The sequence below is a fragment of the Stenella coeruleoalba genome (genome assembly GCF_951394435.1).
Source record: "Stenella coeruleoalba genome assembly, chromosome: 7".
Lineage (NCBI taxonomy): Eukaryota > Metazoa > Chordata > Mammalia > Artiodactyla > Delphinidae > Stenella > Stenella coeruleoalba.
The window spans coordinates 39452703-39477651 of record NC_137153.1 but is presented as its reverse complement, the minus strand read 5'-3'; the positions used below and the strand labels follow the sequence as shown (position 1 = coordinate 39477651).

At 40.6% G+C, this 24949-nt stretch overlaps 1 protein-coding gene across 4 annotated transcripts in view; it reads right to left on the bottom strand.

Moving 5' to 3' along the window:
• AGTPBP1 (ATP/GTP binding carboxypeptidase 1) overlaps positions 1–24186 on the bottom strand; it is a 170154-nt gene extending 145968 nt beyond the window's left edge. For all 4 annotated transcript variants that reach the window (XM_079927641.1, XM_079927638.1, XM_079927639.1 and 1 more), the window contains exon 1: positions 24060–24186. The gene's annotated coding sequence lies outside the window, so the exon portion shown is untranslated. The remainder of the gene's footprint in view (positions 1–24059) is intronic.
• Between the last annotated feature and the right edge of the window lie 763 nt (positions 24187–24949).

Here is a 24949-nt window from a genome sequence, read left to right as displayed (position 1 = left end):
TTCGATCCCTGGTCCGGGAAGATCCCACATGCCACGGAGCAACTAAGCCCGTGTGCCACAACTACTGAGCCTGCGCTCTAGACCCCACGTGCCACAACTACTGAAGCTGGCGCACCACAAATACTGAGCCCGCATGCCACAACTACTGAAGCCAGCAAGCCACAACTACTGAAGCCTGCACACCTACAGCCCATGCTCCGCAACAAGAGAAGCCACTGCAATGAGAAGCCCGTGCACCGCAACAAAGAGTAGCCCCCGCTTGCCACAACTAGAGAAAGCCCGGGTGCAGCAATGAAGACCCAGTGCAGCCAAAAGTAAGTAAATAAATAAATAAATTTTAAAAATAAAAGAATGTGGATAAATTGAAACCCTCATACATTGCTGGTGGGAATGTAAAATGGCACAACCACTATGGAAAATAGTTCGGCGGATCCTCAAAAAGAATTACCATATGACCCTGCAATTCTACTCATAGGTATATACCCACAAGAATTGAAAACAGAGACTCAAACAGATAATTGTACGTCAACGTACATAGCATTCTTCACAACACAAAAACACAAAAACAACCTAAGTGTCTACTGAAAGATGAATGTACAAAATGTGGTATATACATACAATGGAATGTTATTTAGCCATTAAAAGGAATAAAGTTCTAACACATGCTACAGTATGTGAATTAACCTTGAAAACATTATGCTAAGTGAAATAAGTCAGAAACAAAACAACAAATATTTTATACTTCCACTTATATAAAATATCTATAACAGGCAAATTCATAGAGATAAAAAGTAGATTAGTTTACTGGGGGCAAGTGGCAAGGGTGAATGGGGAGTCACTGCTTAATGGTTGCAGAGTATCTGGGGTGATGACAAATTTTGGAAATTAGACAGTGATGACTGTTGTATAACATCGTGAAAGTAAGTAATGCTACTGAATTATAAGCTTAAAAATGGTGAAAATGGCAAATTGTAGGTTAAATATATTTTACCACAATAAAAAGATCATTTTTTTAAAAATCAGCTTACAGTATTTTTTTAAACTAAGTCTACCAAGCCTACTTTTCAAAAAAATTGAATCCCATTTTAGCTTAAGCCAGTTATTTAACAGAAATTTATTATTATCACCATATGTGTTTTGTTTTGTTTTTTTGCGGTACATGGGCCTCTCACTGTTGTGGCCTCTCCCGTTGCGGAGCACAGGCTCCAGACGTGCAGGCTCAGCGGCCACGGCTCACGGGCCCAGCCGCTCCGAGGCATGTGGGATCTTCCCCGACCAGGGCACGAACCCGTGTCCCCTGCATCGGCAGGCGGACTCTCAACCACTACGCCACCAGGGAAGCCCTCACCATATGTGTTTTTAAAAATCATAAAAAGGAAAGAGATTAGTCTCCAGAAGAGCAATCTAAGTTTAACTACCTGGTTATTTTTCAAGTAAGGTTGGTTAAAGTCTTTATTTGCATAAATAAAGAAAAATAAAATTACTCTTGTACAAGCCATATACCACAAGCCATACTATTGATATCTTGTATAGTAAAAATCTGTAAGACTCCTAGGCCTACTTGGATAAAGTACAAAAATACAGTGGGAAATTTAGGAAAAGGAAAAGCTATTTTTTCTACCTACATTACTAACTCACATAAGAGTTTATATCCTGTGTGGGGATGGAAATCCATACAAAAGAATAGACTAATTAGATGGCCAAAATAAATAGAGGCACAGAAAAATATCATTCTCTATCAAAAAAGCATTAGCAATCATTACTGGAGTACTGTATTGTAAGGCCTAAAATTTCAAGTGCTGTTCTGACAACTATGAGCCCCACAGGGCCCCAGAGGCCTAATGAGAGTTCTCCCACCCTCACCATAGCCAACAGGAAAGACTCCTCACCCAGCTAGGTCCACTATCAGCTGAACCAATTGCACTCCACTCAGTCCTCAACGGAACTAGCTTCAGTTCCCTGCCAGTCCTCAGAATTATTCAAACAAACTAATCACATCCTCCCACGGGGGTGGAGAGTTGCAGGGAGTACTTCATCCTTTTGTAACTCCAAAGCCAATCTCCCATAGACAATTTGGCTAGTTTACTCTACTCCCAAGTACCATTCCCATAGGTTGTGAGTACATGTAACTAAAAAATTGCTGTCTCGGGCTTCCCTGGTGGCGCCGTGGTTGAGAGTCCGCCTGCCGATGCAGGGGACACGAGTTCGTGTCCCGGTCCGGGAAGATCCCACATGCCGCGGAGTGGCTGGGCCCATGAGCCATGGCCGCTGAGCCTGCGCGTCCGGAGCCCGTGCTCCGCAACGGGAGAGGCCACAGCAGTAAGAGGCCCGCATACCGCAAAAAAAAAAAAAAAAAATTGCTGTCTCATCTGATCAGGGGCAGGTAGTACCCATCCTGTACAATTTAGGATAGGAGCTCTCTCTTTCACCAATCAAATGAAGGAAGGTGAACAGGAGGTGGTCAGACAATTACTATATCTAAACTTTCTGTTTACACTAATATCACACCTGTAACCTGAGACCTGAAAATTATTTCACGGATCCTCCAGGGTATAAAAATTGAGAAAGGCTATTCTAGTCTCTTGTAGGCAGGGCTGGTACAGACCAGAACAGGTCCAGTGCGGTTCTAGAGCTGGTTAAGTACAGCAGGAGATTCCTGATCACCATGGCCTCCTGACCACAACATTTTCCTGATTTTAAAACAGCAGTAAAGATCTAGAGGCAATTTCACAATTAGACAGGAGGCCTCTTAGTCAAAAAAAGACAATAACTCCCTGTGTTTCTCAGTTCTGTGCAGAGGTTTTGGAGGTTGTTCCTTTGAAGCTCAATCAAGAGTCTCTTTCTTTAGATGTCTGAACAATTCCGGAAACCACTTAATACCTGTGCTAGATATTGATTCATTCCCCCTCCTCTCCAAATTCACCCTTTTTGCCTGTACTGTGAAAATGGATTTATGCACTTAAAATACCAATTTCTTTGCCAATTGACATGATATTAAGCTTTGTCAAGAGAGCACTGGAAAGACACTGTAGGGGAAAAGGATTCTGTTTCATGGTTCCAATGTGCTCACTTGGCTGCAGCAGGCAAGGCTCCAGGACGCACCCCGACAAGGATGGCTTCTCCAGCACCAGATTCCTGCAGCAGTGCAGCTTCTCCAACAGGAGGTTAGGCAGTTTCGTAGCAGAGTGATGCTGCTGAGTCACCTCCCCAGGAACACTTTCCCTGGTACCCAAGAGGGCACATATCCAGCAAATTCTCCTACTGCCACACCTTACCTACTTGACTTGAACATGCCCTACCTAACCAAGGATAGATGTCAGTGAGCCCTGGGGTTAGAAACTGCTCTTTATATCAGCTATTCTTATATTCTTTAGCGTTACCTTGACTTCTTACTGGTAAATCCCATATTGCTCCAATCCCCTGTTACAGTCAATAATTCTTTTTTTTTTTTAATTTTTGTTGGAGTATAGTTGATTTACAATGTTGTGTTACTTTCTGCTGTATGGCAAAGTGAATCAGTTATACATATAAATATATCCATTCTTTTTTAGATTCTTTTCCCATATAGGTCATTACAGAGTATTGAGTAGAATTCCCTGTGCTATACAGTAGGTCCTTATTAGTTATCTATTTTATATATAGTAGTGTACATATGTCAATCCCAATCTCCCAATTTATCCCTCCCTCCCTTTCCCCCCAGTAACCATAAATTTGTTTTCTACATCTGTGACTCTATTTCTGTTTTGTAAATAAGTTCATTTGTACTTTTTTTAGATTCCACATATAAGCAATATCATATGATATTTGTCTTTGTCTGACCTACTTCACCTAGTATGATAATCTCTAGGTCCACCCATGTTGCTGTAAATGGCATTATTTCATTCTTTTTTATGTCTGAGTAATATTCCATTATATATATGTACCACATCTTCTTTATCCAATCCTCTATCGATGGACATTTAGGTTGCTTCCATGTCTTGGCTATTGTAAACAGTGCTGCAATGAACATTGGGGTGCATGTATCCTTTCAGATTATGGTTTTCTCCAGATATATGCCCAGAAGTGGGATTGCTAGATCATATGGTAGTTCTATTTTTAGCTTTTTAAGGAACCTCCATACTGTTCTCCATAGTGGTTGAACCAATTTACATTCCCACCAACAGTGCAGGAGAGTTGCCTTTCCTCCACACCCTCTCCAGCAATTACTGTTGGTAGACTTTTTGATGATGGCCATTCTGACCAGTGTGAGGTGATACCTCATTGTAGTTTTGATTTGCATTTCTCTGATAATTAGTGATGTTAAGCATTTTTCATGTGCTTTTTGGCCATCTGTATGTTTTCTTTGGAGAAATATCTATTCAGATCTTCTTCCCATTTTTTGATTGTTTTGTTTTGTTTTGTTTTTTGCTTTCAGGGTTTTTTTTTGACATAGGGCTACATGAGCTGTTTGTATATTTTGGAGACTAATCTCTTATCGGTCACTTCATTTGCAAATATTTTCTCCCATTCTGTGGCTTGTCTTTTCATTTTGTTTATGGTTTCCTTTGCTGTGCAGACACTTTTAAGTTTAATTAGGTCCCATTTGTTTATTTTTGTTTTTATTTTTCATTTCTCTAGGAGGGATTGCCTGTCCTAAATTGTACAAGATAGCTACTAGCTGACCCTGATCAGATCAAAAAAGATACCGCTGTGATTTATGTCAAAGAGTGCTCTGCCTATGTTTTCCTCGAAGAGTTTTAGTGTCTGCCCTTACACTTATGTCTTTGATCCATTTCGAGTTTATTTTTGTGTATGGTATTAGAGAATGTTCTAATTTTATTTTTTTTTTAATGTAGCTGTCCAGTTTTCCCAGCACCACTTCTCAGCCTTTTGGCTACGATCAAGTGTAGTCAATAATTCTTTATACTACTCTTTTCCTGTTAAATTACTGTGTGGCTTCTATCTCCTGATCAGACCCAGACTGATATATCCCAACAATTTTTTAAGCTATTTAGTACCCCATGGTAAATAAATCCTCTCTGCTTAAATTACATCAAGTGGATTCTGTTCTCTATAACTAAATATTCACTGTTTTCTCTTTGAATAAAGAATTTTGGGGGGTGGGAGGTGGAAGGATTTTACAATATTCATAACACCATTTTTTTTTAAATTAGGAAGTGATACTAATTATACATGGCCAGGGTTAAGAATGGCTACTGAAGATTATATTCCCAGGTCAGGCTATTAAATACTTTAATTGTAATATTAACTTCATCTTAGAGTACTATCATTCCTGTAATGCCTAACCACATTTTAAAAAATTAGTCTACAGTGAGATACCACTTCACACCTACTAAAATATCTACAATAAAAAACACAGATAATGACAAGTCTTAACAAGGATGTGGAGAAACTAGAACACTTATACATTGCTGATGGGAAAGTAAAATGATACAGCTGCTTTGAAAACAGTCTAGCAGTTCCTCAAAAGGCTAAACATAAAGTGGCCATAATGACTCAGCTATTCCATCTCTTGGTACATACCCCCAAAAATGAAAAGTTATATCCATACAAAAACCTGTACACAAATGTTTATAGCAGCATCATTCATAAAAACCAAGAACTGGAAACAACCCAAATGCCCATCAACTGACGAATGGATAAAATGTGGTATATCCATACAATGTAATATTATTCGGTGACAAAAAGAAACAAAGTACTTATATGTGCTACCTGGATAAACCTTAAAAATATTATATTAAGTGGAAGAAGCCAGTCAAGAAGGACCACATAATTATATAACTCCATTTATATGAAATATCCAGGATAGCTAAATCTATAGAGACAGAAAGTAGATTTAGTGGTCACCTAGGACTAGGAGAGATGGGGATGGATGTGCGGGAAGAGGCTAAAAGGGTGTGGGGCTTCTCCGAGAGGTAATGAAAATGGTCTAAAACTGACTGTAGTGATGTCTGCACAATTCTGTGAATGTACTAAAATCCACTGAATTGCATACTTTAACCGGTGAAATTATATGGTATGTGAGTTATATCTCAATACAACTATTTGAAAAAAAAGCTTAATCTCTGCAGGTACTTTCATAATTCAACAATTCCTAAATTAGGATTAGAGACTTAAATCCCTCTGTACCTCAGTGCCTGCTTCTCATGATGGAATACAATATCCTTTACACAAAAGCAAAACTACAGGGCTTCCCTGGTGGCGCAGTGGTTGAGAGTCCGCCTGCCGATGCAGGGGACACGGGTTCGTGCCCCTGTCCGGGAAGATCCCACATGCCGCGGAAAGGCTGGGCCCGTGAGCCATGGCCGCTGAGCCTGCGCGTCTGGAGCCTGTGGTCCACAACGGGAGAGGCCACAACAGTGAGAGGCCCGCGTACTGCAAAAAAAAAAAAAACAAGAAAACTACAGACCCACCTGGCTCTTGGGAATATGTATTCTGAGTTACTTACCCAAAAGAGGTTTGGGGGGGAGAAAAGGCTACACTATGCTGTCACATAAAAATCCACAGTATACACCTCCCTCAGTTGGGGGAAGAGTCTGTAAAAATTGATTTTTATATATTTAAATGTGGCTTACACTAGAATTAAATGTGGAAATCTGGCCTTAGCAGAAAATCATACAAGCAAATAAACTTGCTCAAGCTAGCCCACACATAAGGAAAAGTAAACAGTTTTGCATATTCTAGCTCAAAAGTACAAAGGTTTGGATCTTCTGAATTTTCGAGATTTTCCTGATCTTTTGCTCTCAACTAGAACTAGTTCCAGAGCCTAGAGAACCTAAAAACTGAAACTCTCAGTTCTCACTGGCTTAAGCCTGGAATCAAGCTCATCGGCCAAGTCAATAAACAGGCATACACATAAGGCATCAGTATTTCATACATGTAAGCGGTCCTAACTTTCATTCCACAAACAAGCCACAGAAGAAATTCTGACACACAGCAAAGGTAAAGCTGTATATTCTAAATAGATAAAGACTTCAAACACATGTGGTTTTACATTTATTTCAAGTCAAACTGCTAAAAAAGAAAAAACGCCAAGAACCATATACTGTTCACACTCCAAAGCCCCATCTAAATCTTTTAAAAACAATCTGAGGAAATGATTCCCTTTGACTTGACTTGCTTAATCAACTTGGTCCAGTTCCCATTCAGCCAGAACAACTTCACTAATTTACTCTCATCTGTTTACTAACAGGTCTCCCCACAAGGTATCATTAGACAAAAAACTTCCACTATTTAAAAACGTTTGAGGGCTTCCCTGGTGGCGCAGTTGAGAGTCTGCCTGCCGATGCAGGGGACACAGGTACGTGCCCGGGTCCAGGAAGATCCCACATGGCCGCTGAGCCTGCATGTCCCTGCAACGGGAGAGGCCACAACAGTGAGAGGCCCGCGTACAGGGAAAAAAAAAAGAAAGAAAGAAAAGAAAATCCGGGTAGCTGGTCCTACCATGGGGAAGTATGCTGAAAAGAGCTTTTTTCAGCTCTCCCTTATTGTTTCATCATCTAAAAGGAAGAAACCACTTTTCAAGAATATAAGTGAGCTACTATTCCCCCACACCAGCTATGTCAATGTGATGGAAAATTGTAAATCCTGATTATTTAATAAGGAAGATCCCAAAGAATACGCTCATACCCCTTTCCCTTATTAAAGGAAAAAGAAACTTTAAAGGAAGGAGGTAAATAATATCTATCATCTAAAGGAAAGAAGAGTAACATTCCCAGCAATAGGCAGACAGAGATTATTATCATTTAAATTAAGAGAGAAATGTATACTCTGGACATGATCTGTGTTTATTAACTTACTCTAAATTACAATATTAAGGTATACATTTTCATCTAGTTATCTTAAACATATGACATTTTATGATTAGTTTACTAATGTTTTAAGCTGATCTGCAAACAGGCAAATTTATTTCACTATATTACTGTCATTAATTTTATCAGAAAATGTGGATAACAGTAAACCTATAAGAAGGTTATACCTTTCACCTTTCTTCATTATGCATCCTCATTAAAAACACAAGAGTTTGGATGGTTCACACACTACTCCACAAAAGATGCTCTGACATTTACAAAGGTCTAATTTGTTCTGCTATGTGATGTTTTAATTATACTACAAATAATAGGGTCTTATTGTTGGAGGAGCAGAATCCAACTACACTTCAATTAGTTTATTTAAAATAACTCTTCCACCCAACACTGATTCCAACTGACTATTTTTATACTTAAACAAATGCCAAAATTCCTAAATCCATATAGGTGATGGAAGAAATTAAAATTCTTACCTTGAAACACATATTTTCCTTGCCTCTAACCTATGACTCTAACCCATTAAAATGGTTTAAGTTTTGTTTATTTGTTTCTTTGTTTGTTTTAAGGAAAGTACCACAGCCCTAAGTCACCTGCCACTAATATCACAATAGGAATCAAAATATACAGGACATGAGGAACTCAAAAAGCTATCAGGCATATAAGAAACTAATAGCAAAATGACAAAAGTTCCTCCTTATGAATAATTACTTTAGATGTAAATGGATTAAACTCTCCAATAGACATTGCCAAAAATGGATTTTAAAAACATGATCCAACTATATGTTCTCTACAAGAGACTTACTTTAGATACAAAGGTACAAATGGGTAGAAAGTGAAAGGATGGAAAAAGATATGACATGCAAATAGTAACCAAAAGAGATCACGGGTGGCTGTACTAATACCAGACAAAATAGACTTTAAATGAAAGGAGGTTATAAAATACAAAGAAGAACACTATATATTAATAAAAGGCTCAAGAGAGCAAGAAGATATAGCAATTATAAACATTCACCTAATAACAGACTATCAAAATATATGAAGCAAAAACTGACAGAATTAAAGGGGAAAATAGACAGTTCTATAATAACAGTTGGCAGTTTCAACACCCTACTCTCAATAATGGATAGAACAACCAGACGGAAGATAAGTTAAGGAGATAGAGGACTTGAACAACACAATTAACCAACTAGAGATAACAGACATATATAGAACATTCTACCTAACAACAGATTATACATTCTTCTCAAGTACAAGTGGGACATTCTGCAGAATACACGATATATCAGGCCACAAATTATGTCTCAATAGATTTTTAAAGACAGATAATCATACAAAGTATTTTTCCTAACTACAACAGAATGAATTTTGAAATCAGTAAAAGAAAAATTAGAAAATTCACAAATTTGTGGAAATTAAACAATATGCTCTTAAACAACCACTGGGTCAAAGTAGAAATCCTAAGGGAAATTAGAAATACTTAAAAGACAAATGAAAACAAAAAATACAACATACCAAAATTTATTAGATGCAGTGAAAGTAATGCTAAGGGGGAAATTTATAGCTATAAACACGTATTAAAAAATAAGAAAGATCTCAAATCAACAACTTAACTTTACAATTTAAGGAACTAGAAAAAGCTGAAACCCAAAGCTAGCAGAAAGAAGAAAATAATAAAGACTAGGGCAGAGATAAATGAAACAGCGAATAGAAAAATAATACAGAAAAATCAACAAAAACAAAAGTTGATTCTTCAAAAAATTAACAAAATTGATGAAACTTTAGCAAGATTAAGAAAAAAGAAGCAAATTACTAATCAGAAAGTGCAGACATTACTGATTCCACAAAAATAAAAAAGATTTTATGAGAGTACTGTGAACAACTGTGCACCAACAAAGTGGATAACCTAGGTAAAACTGACAGATTTCTAGAAACCTATTATGTCACAAAGAAATAGAAAATCTGAATAGAGCCATAATTATTAAGGAGATTGAGCCAGTAATCAAAATGCTCCCAACAAAGAAAAGCCCCAAACCTGATGGCTTCACTAGTGAACTCTACCAAACATTTAAAGAATATCAATGCTTCTCAAATTCTTCAAAAAACTGAAGTGGAGGGAACACTTCCTAACTCATTCTGTGAGGCATCGCCCTGATACCAAAGCCACACAAAGACATTACAAGAAGACTACAGACCAATACCCCTTTGAACACAGATCAAAAAATCCCCCACAAAATACCAGCAAACTGAATTCAGCAGCGTAAATGCAAATCAAAAGCACAATGAGATATCACCTAACACCCATCAGGATGGCTAGTATCCAAAAAAAAAAAAAACAAAAAAACCCCACACATAGGAAATAACAAGTGTTGACAAGGATGTAAAGAAATTGGAACGCTTGTTCAATGTTGGTGCTGGTATGAATGTAAAATGATGCAGCCGTGATGGAAACAGTATGGTCATTCCTCAAAAAATTAAAAATAGAATTACCATATGACCCAGCAATTCCACTCTGAGTATGTACCCAAAAGAACTAAAAGCAGGGTCTCAAAGAAATATGTGCACACCCATGTACACAGCAGCAGCATTATTCACAACAGCCAAAAGGTAGAAGCAACCCAAGTAACTATCAATGGATTAAAAAAAAAAAAAAAAAAGAACAAACATGGTATATACATACAATGGAATGTTAGCCTTAAAAAGGAAGGAAATTCTGACACATGCTACAGTGTAGATGAAACTTGAAGATACCATACTAAAAGAAATAAGCCAATCACAAAAGAACAAATACTGTGTGATTCCATTCATATAATGTAGATAAAGTAGTCTAATTCAGAGAGAGAAAAAACAAAATGGTAGTTGCCAGGGGCAGGTGGAAGCGGAAGAAATGGGCAGCTATTGTTTAATGGATCAAGAGTTTTAGTTTTGCAAGATGAAAAGTTCTAGAGATGGGTGGTAATAATGGTTGCAAAACAATGTGAATTACTTAATGCCACTGAACTGTATATTAAAAATGGTTAAGGGCTTCCCTGGTGGCGCAGTGGTTAAGAATCCGCCTGCCAATTCAGGGGACATGGGTTCGAGCCCTGGTCCGGGAAGATCCCATGTGCCGCAGAGCAACTAAACCCGGGCACCACAACTACTGAGCCTGTGCTCTAGAGCCCACAAGCCACAACTACTGAGCCTGCGTGCCACAACTACTGAAGCCCGCGCGCCTAGAGCCCATGTTCCAAACAAGAAAAGCCACCACAATAAGAAGCCTGCGCACCACAATGAAGAATAGACCCCGCTCACCACAACCAGAGGAAAGCCCACATGCAGCAACGAAGGCCCAACGCAGCCAAAAAATAATAAAATCATTTATTTTAAAAAGAGATTAAAATGCTAAATTTTATGTTATATATATTTTACCATAATTTCTAAAAATGAATTTTTAAATCAAAATATGGACCAAAAATATGAATGAGTCAATATGTTAAAAATTGGAAAAAATAAGTTTCAAATGTAAACACAAAATTAAAACTGGGGGGGACTGGTTAGATGGTGGAGTAGAAGGACATGCTCTCACTTCCTCTTCTGAGAACACCAGAATCACAATTAACTGCTGAACAATCATCAACAGGAAGACACTGGAACTCACCAAAAGAGATACTCCACATCCAAACACAAAGGAGAAGCCACGATGAGATGGTAAGAGGGGCGCAATCACAATAAAATCAAATCCCACAACTGCTTGGTGGGTGACTCACAAACTGGAGAACACTAATACCACAGAAGTCCACCCACTGGAGTGAAGGTTCTGAGCCCCATGTCAGGCTTCCCAACCTGGGGGTCCGGCAAGGGGAGGAGGAATTCCTAGAGAATCAAACTTTGAAGGCCAGCGGGATTTGACTGCAGGACTTCGACAGGACTGGGGGAAACAGAGACTCCACTCTTGGAGGGCACACACAAAGTAGTGTGTGTACTGGGACCCAGGGGAAGGAGCAGTGACCCCATAGGAGATTGAACCAGACTTACCTGTTAGTGTTGGAGGGTCTTCTGCAGAGGTGGGGGGTGGCTGTGGCTCACTGTGAGGACAAGGACACAGGCAGCAGAAGTTCTGGGAAGTACTCCTGGGCGAGAGCCTTCCCAGAGTCCGACATTAGCACCACCAAAGAGCACGGATAAGCTCCAATGTTGGGTCACCCCAGGCCAAACAACTAACAAAGAGGGAACCCAGCCCCACCCATCAGCAGACAAGCAGATTAAAGTTTTACTCAGTTCTGCCCACCAGAGCAACACCCAGCTCTACCCACCACCAGTCTCTCCCATCAGGAAACTTGTACAAGCCTCTTAGATAGGCTCATCCATCAGAGGGCAGACAGCAGAAGCAAGAAAAACTACAATCCTGCAGGCTATGGAACAAAAACCACATTCACAGAAAGATAAAGGAGATGAAAAGGCAGAGGGCTATGTACCAGATGAAGGGACAAGATAAAACCCCAGAAAAACAACTAAATGAAGTGGAGATAGGCAACCTTCCAGAAAAAGAATTCAGAAAAATGATAGGGAAGATGATCCAGGACCTCGGAAAAAGAATGGCGGCAAAGATCGAGAAAATGCAAGAAATGTTTAACAAAGATCTAGAAGAATTAAAGAACAAACAGAGATAACAATACAATAACTGAAATGAAAACTACACTAGAAGGAATCAATAGCAGAATAACTGAGGCAGAAGAACGAATAAGTGACCTGGAAGACAGACTGGTGGAATTCACTGCCGTGGAACAGAATAGAGAGAAAAGAATGAAAAGAAATGAAGACAGCCTAAGAGACCTCTGAGACAACATCAAACACAACAACATTCGCATTATAGCCGCCCCAGAAGGAGACAAGAGAGAAAGGACCCCAGAATATATTTGAGAGATTACAGTCAAAAACTTCCCTAACGTGGGAAAGGAAATAGCCACCAAAGTCCAAGAAGTGCAGAGAGTCCCATACAGGATAAACCCAAGGAGAAACATGCCGAGACACATAAAAATCAAATTGGCAAAAATTAAAGACAAAGAAAAATTACTGAAAGCAGCAAGGGAAAAATGACAACATACAAGGGAACTCCCATAAGCTTAACAGCTGATTTCTCAGCAGAAACTCTACAAACCAGAAGGGAGTGGCAGGACATATTTAAAGTGATGAAAGGGAATAAACCACAACCAAGATTACTCTACCCGGCAAGGATCTCATTCAGATTTGATGAAGAAATCAAAAGCTTTACAGACAAGCAAAAGCTAAGAGAATTCAGCACCACCAAACCAGCTCTACAACAAATGCTAAAGGAACTTCTCTAATTAGGAAACACAAGAGAAGAAAAGGACCTACAAAAACAAACCCATAACAACTAAGAAAATGGTAATAGGAACATATATATCGATAACTACCTTAAACGTGAATGGATTAAATGCTCCAACCAAAAGACATAGACTGGCTGAATGGATACAAAAACAAGACCCATATATATGCTGTCTACAAGAGACCCACTTCAGACCTAGGGACACATACAGACTGAAAATGAGGGGATGGAAAAAGATATTCCATGCAAATGGAAATCAAAAGAAAGCTAGAGGGCTTCCCTGGTGGCGCAGTGGTTGAGAGTCTGCCTGCCGATGAAGGGGACACGGGTTCGTGCCCCGGTCCGAGATGATCCCGAGTGGGCCCGTGAGCCATGGCCACTGAGCCTGCGCGTCCGGAGCCTGTGCTCTGCAACGGGAGAGGCCACAACAGTGAGAGGCTCGCGTACCACACACACACACACACACACACACACACACACACACACACACACACACGCACAAAAAGAAAGCTAGAGTACCAATACCCATATCAGATAAAATAGACTTTAAAATAAAGAATGTTACAAGAGACTAGGAAGGACACTACATAATGATCAACGGATCAATCCCCAAAGAAGATATAACAATTATAAATATATATGCACCCAACACAGGAGCACCTCAATACATAAGGCAACTGCTAACAGCTATAAAAGAGGAAATTGACAGTAACACAATAATACTGGGGGACTTTAACATCTCACTTACACCAATGGACAGATCATCCAAACAGAAAATTAATAAGGAAACACAAGCTTTAAATGACACAATAGACCAGGTAGATTTAATTGATATTTATAGGACATTCCATCCAAAAACAGCAGATTACACTTTCTTCTCAAGTGCACATGGAACATTCTCCAGGATAGATCACATCTTGGGCCACAAATCAAGCCTCAGTAAATTTAAGAAAACTGAAATCATATCAAGCATCTTTTCTGACCACAGTGCTATGAGATTAGAAGTGAATTACAGGGAAAAAAATGTAAAAAACACAAACACATGCAGGCTAAACAATACGTTACTAAATAACCAAGAGATCACTGAAGAAATCAAGGAGGAAATTTTAAAAAATACCAAGAGACAAATGACAATGAAAACATGACAATCCAAAACATACGGGATGCAGCAAAAGCAGTTCTAAGAGGGAAGTTTATAGCAGTACAAGCCTATCTCAAAAAACAAAAAAAATCTCAAATAAACAATCTAACCTTACACCTAAAGGAACTAGAGAAAGAAGAACAAACAAAACCCAAAGGTAGCAGAAGGAAAGAAATCATAAAGATCAGAGCAGAAATAAATGAAACAGAAACAAAGAAAACAATAGCAAAGATCAATAAAACTAAAAGCTGGTTCTTCAAGAAGATAAATAAAATTGATAAACCATTAGCCAGACTCATCAAGAAAAACAGGGAGAGGACTCAAATCAATAAAATTAGAAATGAAAAAGGAGAAGTTCCAACAGAAACCTCAAAAATACAAAGCATCCTAAGAGACTACTACAAGCAAATCTATGCCAATAAAATGGACAACCTGGAAGAAATGGACAAATTCTTAGAAAGGTATAACCTTCCAAGACTGAACCAGGAAGAAATAGAAAATATGAACAGACCAATCACAAGTAATGAAATTTAAACTGTGACTAAAAATCTTCCAACAAACAAAAGTCCAGTACCAGATGGCTTCACAGGTGAATTCTATCAAACATTTAAAGAAGAGCTAACACCCATCTTTCTCAAATTCTTCCAAAACATTACAGAGGAAGGAACACTCCCAAACATTCTGTGAGACCACCAGCACTCTGATACCAAAACCAGACAAAGAAACTACAAGAAAAGAAAATTAAAGACCAATATCACTAATGAATATAGATGCAAAAACCCTCAACAAAATACTAGCAAACAGAATCCAACAACACATTAAAATGATCATACACCACGATCAAGTGGGATTTATCCCAGAGATGCAAGGATTCTTCAATATATGCAAATCAATCAATGTGATACACCATACTAACAAATTGAATAAAAACCATATGATCATCTCAATAGATGCAGAAAAAGCTTTTGACAAAATTCAACACCCATTTATGATAAAAACTCTCCAGAAAATGGGCATAGAGGGAACCTACCTCAACATAACAAAGGCCATATACGACAAACCCACAGCAAACATCATTCTCAATGGTGAAAAACTGAAAGCATTTCCTCTAAGATCAGGAACAAGACAAGGATGTCCACTGTCACCACTATCATTCAACATTATTTTGGAAGTCCTAGCCATGGCAATCGGAGAAGAAAAAGAAATAAAAGGAATACAAATTGGAAAAGAAGTAAAACTGTCACTGTTTGCAGATGACATGATACTATACATAGAGAATCCTAAAGATGCCACCAGAAAACTACTAGACCTAATCAATGAATTTGGTAATGTAGCAGGATACAAAATTAATAGACAGAAATCTCTTGCATTCCTATACACTAATGAGGAAAAATCTGACAGAGAAATTAAGGAAACATTCCCATTTACCATTGCAAATACCTAGGAATAAACCTACCTAGGGAGACAAAAGAACTGCATGCAGAAAACTATAAGACACTGATGAAACAAATTAAAGACAATACCAACAGATGGAGAGATATACCATGTTCTTGGATTGGAAGAATCAATATTGTGAAAATGACTATACTACCCAAAGCAATCTACAGATTCAATGCAATCCCTATCGAATTACCAAAGGCATTTTTTACAGAACTAGAACAAAAAATCTTAAAATTTGTATGGAGACACAAAAGACCCCGAATAGCCAAAGGAGTCTTGAAGGAATAAATGGAGCTGGAGGAATCAGACTCCCTGACTTCAGACTATACTACAGAGCTACAGTAATCAAGATAATATGGTACTGGCACAAAAACAGAAATATAGATCAATGGAACAAGATAGAAAGCCCAGAGATAAACCCATGCACCTATGGTCAACTAATCTATGACAAAGGAGGCAAGGATATACAATGGAGAAAAGACAGTCTCTTCAATAAGTGGTGCTGGGAAAACTGGACAGCTGCATGTAAAAGAATGAAATTAGAACACTCCATAACACCATACACAAAAATAAACTCAAAATGGATTATAGACCTAAATGTAAGACCGGACACTATAAAACTCTTAGAGGAAAACATAGGAAGAACACTCTTTGACATAAATCAAAGCAAGATCTTTTTTGATCCACCTCCTAGAGTAATGGAAAGAAAAACAAAAATAAGCAAATGGGACCTAACGAAACTTGAAAGCTTTTGCACAGCAAAGGAAACCATAAACAAGACGAAAAGACAACCCTCAGAATGGGAGAAAATATTTCCAAATGAGTCAATGGACAAAGGATTAATCTCCCAAATATATAAACAGCTCATACAGCTCAATATTAAAAAAAAACAAACAACCCAATCCAGAAATGGGCAGAAGACCTAAATAGACATTTCTCCAAAGAAGACATACAGATGGCCAAGAAGCACATGAAAACCTGCTCAACATCAGTAATTATTAGAGAAATGCAAATCAAAACTACAATGAGGTATCACCTCACACCAGTTAGAATGGGCATCATCAGAAAACCTACAAACAACAAATGCTGGAGAGGGTGTGGAGAAAAGGGAACCCTCTTGCACTCTTGGTGGGAATGTAAATTGATACAGCCACTATGGAGAACAGTATAGAGCTTCCTTAAGAAACTAAAAATAGAATTACCATACAATCCAGCAATCCCACTACTGGGCATATACCCAGAGAAAACCATAATTCAAAGACACATGCACCCCAATGTTCACTGCAGCACTATTTACAATAGCCAGGTCATGGAAGCAACCTAAATGCCCATCAACAGACGAATGGATAAAGAAGATGTGGTACATATATACAATGGAGTATTACTCAGCCATAAAAAGGAACGAAATTGGGTGATTTGTAGAGAATATGGATGGATCTAGAGGCTGTCACAGAGTGAAGTAAGTCAGAAGGAGAAAAACAAATATCGTATATTAACGCATATATGTGGAACCTAGAAAAACTGTACAGATGAACCAATTTGCAGGACAGAAGTGGAGACACAGATGTAGAGAACAAACGTATGGATACCAAGAGGGGAAAGCGGCAGGGGGTGGGGGTGGTAGTGTGATGAATTGGGCGATTGGGATTGACATTTATACACTGATGTGTATAAAATGGAAGACTAGGGCTTCCCTGGTGGCGCAGTGGTTGAGAGTCCGCCTGCTGATGCAGGGAACACGGGTTCGTGCCCCGGACTGGGAAGATCCCACATGCCGCGGAGCGGCCGGACCCGTGAGCCATGGCCGCTGAGCCTGTGTGTCCAGAGCCTGTGCTCCGCAGCGGGAGAGGCCACAACAGCGAGAGGCCCGCGTAAGGAAAAAAAAAAAAAAAATGGAAGACTAATAAGAACCTGCTGTATAAAGAAATAAAAGAAAATCTGGATCAAAAAAAAAATCTGTTAAAGAGGAAAAAAAATTAAATTTAATTTAATTAAAAAAAAAATTAAAACTGATGAGATGAAATTAACAGATGAAAGAGACATTTTCAAGACAAAGAAAAAATCCCAGAACCCCAGAATTGTAGCAGGCTTCAAAGACCTTGTGGAAGTCAAATTCTTTCACTCTGTAAATTAGGAGAGAAGCTCCTCAGGGAAGTTAGCTGTCTTGCATCAACTATCATCAGTCAGTTCTGCTACATTCAACAAGAAGCTGTGCCTACCACAAATTAACAAATCTGGAGTTTTTGTCAAAAATAGCATTCTTTTGGGGCTTCCCTGGTGGCGCAGTGGTTGAGAGTCCGCCTGCCGATGCAGGGGACACAGGTTCGTGTCCCGGTCCGGGAAGATCCCACATGCCGCGGAGCGGTTAGGCCCGTGAGCCATGGCCGCTGAGCCTGTGCGTCCAACGGGAGAGGCCGCAACAGTGAGAGGCCCGCGTACCGCAAAAAAAAAAAAATAGCATTCTTTTCAATTCATTAAACTCTATTATATGTGGACAGTGTTAACATTTTTATTACTATTATTCTACCATAAATCCTTCATTGACATTATTATTATTATTCCCAACGTAACCTATACCCTTATAATCATAATCGTAAATCATTTTCCCCATAGGGAAAAGATGTGACACAAAGACAGCAAGTACTGGTCACCTCTCCTTAGGATGGTTCATCCTCAGCATGAATTAAATGAAAAATGAAGGGAGCTAAGTAGTTTGTCTTTTTTTTTTCCAGCTTATGAGCTGGGTGTCAAGCGAGTTTTCCATACTGTGCCTTCACTATATTTGTCTAATATGTAAAATCCAAAAAAAATTAGATTTGAACATTTATGTGGAAATGTACAACCAAATCTTAAGATAGTGTAATTTCAGAATACTAATAATATAGCCCCCTTGTATCAGCACTTGACTAAAACCCTAAGAAACTTCTCAACTTTCTATGAATAACCCTTACTCTGCTTAAATGTTTTTTTTTAAAGAAGGCCTTTACAGGGACCCAAAAGTCTGAAGCAAAAATAGACTAGAAATAGTTACTACCACTTTCCTTCCTAATCAAAGTTTGGTAGAAATCCCCTATGATTTATACTGTAAGTCCTCAAAGTGTGCTCTGTGAAACCCTGGGGTCCCAACACCCTTTTAGGGGGTCCACGAGGTCAAAGCTATTTTTATAATAATACTAAAACATTATTAGCCTTTTTAACTATATTAGCATTTACACTAATAGTGCAAAAGCAATGGTTTGTAAAATTTCTGGCACCTTGGAACAAATTATAATGGTGGCACCAAACTGTACTGTTATTAGTGATTGTATTTTCACCATCAAGCACCAGCAATTATAAAAAAGTCTGTTTCACTTAAGAATGTCCCTGAAATAGTAAAAAAGATATTAATTTTATTAAATCTTGGCCCTTGCATACATATTCTTTCAATGTTCTATGTGAAAAAGTGGTTAAGTATGCATGAAGCCTTTCTTGCTATATAGTAAATTATAATGCTTGACAGCTGTCTCAAGGAAAAGTGCTTCTGTAACTGAATTGAGAGCTTGAATTAGCCTTTTTCGTTAAACACCACCTTTACTTAAAAGAATGACTTAGGTATTTTGGCAGAGGTTTGCTCAGAAATTACTGAAGTCTATTTGTCACTTACAGGAAACAGCTGACAATCATATTTGTTGCCAATGATAAAATTTGAGCTTTCAAGCAAAAATCAGATTTTTGGAAAACTCATAACCACCATCATGTCACAACTGGGACAGCTTCCCAATAACTTGTTTCTGATGGAATAGGTGGTGATATTGATATTAACAAACATGGTTTTTTTAATATTTTGTAATGAAAAGTAACTCACTGAACCAATATTTACAAATGACCAGGGCATGATGTTATAAATTCAGGCATGGGCGTTAGGTCCACTCTAAGTTCAGACCAACAGATTTTAACATAACATTATTAAAAAGTCCAATGTTATGATTTCAGATTCCATACTGCAACTGTCAGGGAGGGAGAAAACTTTCCTCTACCCTTCTTCTAGGTTATTCTGGCTGCTCTAAGAATTAAATTGGCATGAGACAGATTAACAGGAGAAAAGCAAATTTAATTCATATGTATGGGAATCCCAACCACATGAAGGGTGACAGACCCTACATACATCAGAGTTTCAAAGACAGAAAGGTAAAATGAAGTGTGTATGTCATCCTGAGCTACAGAATGGGATAGGGGACTGGGGCTTCCAAGAACTAAGGTCATTCACAGGACAATAAGAAGAGCAGATGTTTGACAATACGATGTTTGTCTGCCATATAGATGGGGCCACTAGGATAAAATTTATCGCTGGTAATAACTCTTTTTCTGGGAAAAATCCCCAATTTAAATTCTTCTAGGTAGTTAAGGAAGGGGCAGTAGTTTCCCTTGAACAGGCAGTTTCCCAATTGCCTTTAGCTCAAAATAATCCACACTCAAAAGTGGCACATTTTGGGGAGGTTCATTCCAAACCTTTATATAACTCACTAAAAACTGTCATATGCTGAGTTTTGATGTAGTACCAAACAAGTATATCCATAATTATCTGGAGGCTATCAAAATATCCCTTCCTTTTTCAGCCATTAACTGTGTAAGGCTGGATTTCTCTCTGTATATATACTTCAACCCAAACAATATATTGCAATAGACTGAATGCAGAAGCAGATATGAGAATCCCGCTGTTTCTATTAAACCAGACATTAGAGATTTACAAAATCTAGAATGCCAGTCTTCTCACTCCTTTATTTATTCTTGAAAAATAGTCATCTTTCACTAAAAAAATGTTTATATTAACATGTAATGGGTTTATAATGATCATTTTAAGTGAATTAATAAAAATTTTGCATCTTTGCTTTAATTTATAATATATAATCCACAAAAGCTTTTTGTGGTGCTCAATAATTTTTTAAGAGTATAAAAGGGTCCTGAGACCAAACATTTGAAAGCACCTGATGTAAAGAACAGAGTATTAATATCAGATCCCTGCAAACCAAAAAGAACAAGAAGTACATTTAAAAAACTTTTTTTTAGTTTTCCTAGGAAAATTACATGAAAACTGAAAAGGAACACAATGGCAAATCAAAATTAACCTCATTCTAAGTAACATCAATACAGAATTTAAAAAAAAAAGAATGCTTAGATGAAAGTGATTTTGTATATCCTGGAAACATGCAATATGTTGATCAGATAAACACATAAATATATCCATTAATAGTTTGATAGATAATATTTTTGATAGCTGCACATGACAGCCAAAGAAACATGCAATCACAAACTCAAAAACAGGTGATTAAAATAGCAGCCACCACCACCATGAGGGAGACAATCCAAGGTTCTGTCAGAAGGGACAAACAGGGATACTACAGCCACTCTCCGGCAGCATCTCAGGGCACCCAGCTCAGGGTCTAGCTGTTCTAAACTAAATAAATTACATGCTTCCAAGCCAGGACAGTAACACTAAGCTCTCACTTAGCCCCAACAGAGCAAATGGGTCATCGTGGAATTAATCTGGAATAACAGTGCTCGATCAGCCCAAAGCCCCTTTTCGGCTTACTAGATCCCTTGCACTGAGGAAAAACACTAGCAATATTTACTGAGCATTTACTATGTGCCAGGCATTGTGGGCTAAGCACTTTAGATGTGTTAACTCATTTAATATTCAAGATCATCTTAAGAGTATACACCATAATTAGCTCCATTTTTGGAGTTGAGAAAATTGAAGCACAAAGAAGATAAATAACTTGCTCAAAGCAAAGCCAGGATTCAATTCCAGCCTGTCTGGCTCTGAGGGCCAGCCCCTTAGCCACTACACTGTAGTACACAGAGGCACAGTAACCAACAATAATATATAAAGTTTAAATTCAGTGTCCACTGTTGACAATTTCTGTTGTTTACACTGAGACCTACTGCCTAAGAGAAGCTCCCAATTTGCAGAAAGCCCTCTGACAGGTCATCCATTACTACCCATGCACTGTTCAACTTCCAGGTATTAAGGGGCTTCAAGCAAGAAAAGTAGATTTTGGAAGGTGAAACTGTGGAAGAGATTTTTTTTTTTGTCCAAGATATAGAATATGATACAAATTAGATGATTTCACACGTCTTGGACCTCTTTTTCTTCAACTATTGAAAATAAAACCGTTATTATATAAGAATCTAGCTAGACTATTCCAAAGAGAATAATGCCTCAATTCAAGTCAACTAAAAAAGCTTTATAAAAACTGCATTTACAAAAGTTCAGATTACACTATACATTTAAATGTTTTGCAATGTGGCTAATTACAAGGGTAGCTCTATGTCTATACTTTTCATTTCAGTGTTCAGAGTGAGACTGCAGTTCTAAGTATGTGTTGAAGCAATTCAAGGCAGAGTTTTGAGGTCATTAAAAATGAACCTAGGGCTTCCCTGGTGGCACAGTGGTTAAGAATCCGCCACAACTACTGAAGCCCGCGCCTAGAGCCCGTGCTCTGCAACAAGAGAAGCCACCGCAATGAGAAGCCCTCGCACCGCAACGAAGAGTAGCCCCCGCTCACCGCAACTAGAGAAAACCCTCGCACAGCAACAAAGACACAGTGCAGCCAAAAATAAAATAAATAAATTTTTTAAAAAATGAACCTATAACTTCACTGTAGAAATTAATTCAAGCAAAGTGGAATGGGAAACAGAACAAGTCATGTTACAACTCATCCTTAAGGATGAGAAATAAGGAGTGGATAAGGCACTGCTAACTATCTCACAGTAATTACATAAGAAAATGCTTACAGATCTTTCAGGGTTTTGTTTGATTTTAACATTTGGCACACGTTTTAAAATATGTACCATATAAAGTGCCTTAAATAAACTACTACTTTTTTGGCCTGCTGAACTGAAAACATTCCACAATACAATTACAAAAACCACTTTCTGGTTTTCTCAGGGGGAAAAAAAGACAATTTATAGAACGAATTCAGAGGTTAACAAAGAAAGAGATAACCTGATTTACATAAAGATTCCAACACGGGGGCTTCCCTGGTGGCGCAGTGGCTGAGAGTCCACCTGCCGATGCAGGGGACACGGGTTCGTGCCCCAGTCCGGGAAGATCCCACATGCCGCGGAGCGGCTGGGCCCGTGAGCCATGGCCGCTGAGCCTGTGCGTCCGGAGCCCGTGCTCCGCAGCAGGAGAGGCCACAACAGGGAGAGGCCCGCGTACCGAAAAAAAAAAAAAAAAAGATTCCAACAAGAACATAAATGGTAAGTGAAAATGAGTGATCCAGAAGACTATTAAAGTCCCTTCTACCTACAAACTGTCGTACATCATAAACACTGCTACAATTTTGAATACCTGAAAAAAAAACCACACAGAATTAATATTGCCAAAGAAAATTTCGACTGAGTCTTACAACATATTAGGTCATCGGCAGTGCTAGACCTGCAAGCACTTGAGGAAGCTATCTTAAAATGAGAAATGGGCTTTAAGTTATCAACATTCACAACGATGTGTAAAACTCTATTCTGTGATGAGTAAATGCCCAGGAAAGGAAACGAACCAATTCAAAACTGCACTGGTACTTTAAAAGGCTTAAAGGCACAGGAGGGAAACAACCATTGAGCCCAGCAAGCCTTTGCGTTGGGTTGTAGGAGTCCCTGAACACTTGCATGAAGAACCCCCAACTCAGGAAGGAAGGCTGGAGGGAAACTCTGCACTGTCATCTAGGGCGATCTGATTCAGGTTCAAATCAAACCCACAGGGCGCCAAGTTGTAAGCAGAGAACACACTTCAGGCCAAGCTACCCACTGAGAGGGAGCAAGCCCAGCCATCGCCGACGTCACACCACAGCCCACCCTGAAGCGCGGCGCACCTAGGGGCTGGGAGCTGGGGCGGCTGGGGAGGCGGGGTGCGCGCCCGGCCCCTGCCCGCCGCCCCTCGGCTCCGCTCCGCGCTGTACCGCAGCCACCCGCGCGGTCACCGCCGAGAGAAAGGGAGAGCAGGGCAGGGGGCCGTCTCTGCCCGGAGACCGCGCCGGGCACCCTCCGCGGGGACTGGAGCAGGGACGACCGAGCCTCCATGGGTGGGGGCGGGGCGTTTTCCAGAAACCGGCCAAAGGCCCCACCCATCAGGGGTTCCCCTCAAGACCCGGTCCACCCCCCGAAAGACACGGGTTACACAACCTGACAGGTAAGGGGCGGAGGGATCGCAGGACGCAGACCGGGGCGGGCCCGGGGTCGCTCCTCCCCGGCCTCCCCAGCCCCCAGGATGCCGCGGATGAGAAGATAGGAGGGGTGGCGGGCGGGCGGGCTAACCGCAGCCGAGGGGCTGCCGGCCCGGTCGCGCTGACGGCGGCAGGGCGCTCACCGGCTCAGGATGGGGCGCTGGCAGGGACTGGGTAAAGGTGCAGCACCCGGCTCAGCGTCGGCAGCGCGGGCCGATGCTCTCCGGGGGCCCGGCGGATGCCTCACCGCCCGCCGCCGGGTGTTTTCATACAAACCCCGGTGGCAGAAGAGGAGGCGGCGGCGGACCCTGCCCGCATCCCGGGTAACGTCAGCGCGGCGCCCCGCCCACCGCACTCCTCGGCCAGCCGGCTCGCGCGCGCCGGGCGGGAGGGAGGGCGGGGCACGCGTGCGCGCGGGCCGGGCCGGGCGCGCGCCGCGGGGGAGGGCGGGGCGCGCGCCGCGGGGAGGGCGGGGTGCGCGCCGCGGGGAGGGCGGGGCGCGCGCCGCGGGGAGGGCGGGGCGCGCGCCGCGGGGAGGGCGGGGCGCGCGCCGCGGGGAGGGCGGGGCGCGCGCGGGCAGGAGCGGGGTTGGGGAGTGCGCGTGGAGAAGGAGTGAGCGCGCGCAGGGGGGAGGGCGGGGCGCACGCGCCGTTGTTTGGGGGTGGGAAGGCCGGGCCCAGAGTCTGGAGAAGGGCTTGTGCGCGATGACGGCTGTGGTCCCCTACAGCTGTCAGCCTACCCAACCAAATGGTTCTTTGGGCGGCTGCCTATGTCCCGCAGGTCACCTTCCTGTAAGCTCCCAGTTAGAGACAACACCTTTTCCCAGAACTAAGCCGGAGCCCACGCCCCCCCTCTTAGGAGGCTTTCAGCAGCACAGGACCAGCACCATGCCACCCCGGTACCTCCGACCCACGTGGTACCGGGGTGGCACTGGACCCTGGGGACCGCGGTAAAAAGCCTTTTCCTCACCTCAAGGAGAGTCCATAATAAGAAGGTGAAGACAAGCAGCTATCACAGCTGGGCTCCCAGAACA